Genomic DNA, 2,902 nt, shown 5'->3' with positions numbered 1-2,902 from the left:
ACATACATCTAATCCAATTGTTGAAAGTTAAAGCAGAGACATTCTGTCCATTCACAGCCAACCTCACCTGAATGAAAGGTGCATCACTTATGAAGGAGACATGAGGTGGACAGAGCCTCCCCAGCCACCCGCTCCACCTGCGCTGGACAGCGACTCTGCTCTCTGCTCTTTGTCATCACTGCAGACCATGGCCCTACTGATGCCAGTGAGATCCAGATGACTCAAAGTAAACTATTTAATGATTATGAATGGAGATTTTTAATTTCCAAAATCAACTGAGGTGCTATTCCAAGCCTCTGTTCACATAGGGTGGTGGGGCATTTAATCTGTCATTTTTGTTGTTGTTCTTCCCCATGACTACGCCTCAGAGTCACACAAAAGACCCCTGGATCAGGTGATTAGATGTGTACACACATGCACACACACGCATGCGTGCACACATGCACACACATGCACACACACATGCACACATGTGCACACACACACATGCACGCACACAAATGCCCACACACGTGCACACACACACACCCACCCCTGAACATGAGAATACATACCACACATGGATATTGTACGCACCACCCACAATTCCCTATCTGCCCCCCAGCTAGGACTAAGGTGCTCATTCTGCTGAGTGGCTGCCAGGAGTGATGCCCTAGGGACGCTCCCAACTGAGTCTCTCTGGGACCTGCCCTTCTCACCATGTCCCCTTCCCAGTGCAGTGTGTGACATCAAGGAACAATACACAGATCCCCTCACTCCTGACACCCACTGCAAGTTTGGAGGTCCCAAGACCATCTTCAAGTTAGATGATTGCTTGGAGGACTCACAGGACCCACTGAAAGCTGTTTTACTCACAGTTAGTTTACTACAGTGCAAGGATCCTCAGTAAAATCAGCCGAGGGAAGGGTCCAGGTGGGCTCCAAGCACAGAGCTTCTAGCCGTCTCTCTCCGGGCAGTTTTATGCACAGCATCTGCTCCCTCAACAACGCCTGACAATGCCCAGGGAGTGTCACCACCAACCGGGGAGGCTCACTCGAAATTTGGGGTCCAAAGTCTTTATTGGAGCTCAGATATGGTTGGCTGCCCACACAGCTGACCATCCATCTCCAGCCCCCGGGGGCCAGGCTGATACCATGTGGCTCAAGGCCCCCCATAAATCACACTGTTAACGTTCACTGTCTGGCCTGGCCCAGGCCCAAGTCAACGAGGACATTCTACCAGCCAGGACAGTCCAAGGCTTTGGGCCACCTCTTGGGAGCCAAGGGCACAGGCCAGGCCTGTCTTTGGGTCGGGTTAAACTGTTTACTGTGCTGAGGGTGGAGAGGGTGACTCTGCACACCTGCCCCAAGTCAGGATAACCCTGCAGCGCCGTCCTGGACCCACAGCACCCTGCAGGTCAGGGTGGCCTTGGAGATGGCCTTGCTGTTGACGCCTTCCTCTGCCCACGCTGTTTCCTGTCCCCCTGCGAGTGTGGACTCCAGGGCACACCCCAGCAGACTGTCATGTCCTGCATTCCAGCCAGAGCCAGCTCCCCGAGAACCCCACAGAAAAGTCCATTTGGGTAAGTATTTTTTGTATCTCTTGGGAGTATTTGAAAGCATTTCTTATAGACCTTATAAACTTCTTCTTAGGTTTATTTTCAATCATTTTATATTCCGTGTTGTCAATGTAAACAGAGTCATGTCTTCTGATTAGAGGTTTATTGAGTTCAATGCAGGAAAGCTGCCGATCGCAGCCTTGCAGCTCTGTGCCCTGCCGCCTTCACAGACCCTCTTGTCTGATCTCGTGCTGGGTTGTGTCACGGGTTTTCCACTTACACAATCATCTAACCTACAAATAAAAGCCAGCTTCATCTCTCTGATATATTTCTGTTTTGTAAGTGTGTTGACTAATGGTATCTCACTGCCCCAAGAGTGAGCGGGCTTCCTCGACTTCCTCCTTTACTGGGAATTCTTAAGCACGGTGCTGGAGCTGCGGTTGAGATGGGCGTATTTTGTCATGCTAAAGAAATATCTTTGATGACTTTAAACAACAAATCTGGAAATGTGCTTTGTTGTTTTCTTAGCCTTCCTCTGGACCTTCTCAAAGACAGCTGTGATGTGTGTGGGAAGCACAGGGATTCAGCCTTCTGATTAACTGCAGTAATTTCGCCAGCGGTGCTCGCTAAATGTACCTGAAATATTTATACCAATAGCTCCCCTGTGCATCGTACATGCTGTGGTGGAGAGTTTAATGACTCTTGCAAGGACTTTTAAAAATGACAAATCCTTCTAATTTTGGTGAAAGGTGGGAGGAAGGAGCACAGGCAGCTGGGAACTGCTGAAGAGGAAGTTACTTAATTTGTTTCTTTTCCAATGGGCCACAAACGTCGCTGGTCAACCTGCGAGGGAAAATGTTCTTCTTTGAACACTAAGAGGAAAGGGTTTGGCACAGGGAGTGGGGATACCTGAGGTCCCCCAGCTGGCAGGATCTCTGGTGTCTCACTCAGCTCCCCCACCTCCCACATCCTCTAGGGCCTGGGTATCTCCTAGAGCCCCAGAGATAGTGACAGAAATTTGTAAAAGGGCAGAGAACAGTTTTTTCATCCATCATTTGCTTCTTTTATGTTTGCTAATAAATGTTTGATACATATGGCAGAATTTTATGGGAGCCTTGCTGTGCTTGTAACTGGAGAGTAAGGGATGGAGTAGTGACCGACCCTCACTTGACTCAACACCACGAGGGTCCCACTGAGCTCCAGTATCCCCAAACTCAACCATCCCCTCAACCCCACTATCCTAGAGCCCCGAGACCAAATATCTATCCCCGCACTCCAGAATCCATCACTGAGCTCCATAAACCCTGAGCTCCAGCTCCCCTGAGACCAAATGTCCATCCCCCCACCCCAGAATCCATCGCTGAG

The sequence above is a fragment of the Otolemur garnettii genome, unplaced genomic scaffold (genome assembly GCF_000181295.1).
Source record: "Otolemur garnettii isolate 467f Iridium unplaced genomic scaffold, OtoGar3 scaffold00053, whole genome shotgun sequence".
NCBI classification, from domain to species: Eukaryota; Metazoa; Chordata; class Mammalia; order Primates; family Galagidae; genus Otolemur; species Otolemur garnettii.
Note: the sequence above shows the minus strand (reverse complement) of the source record.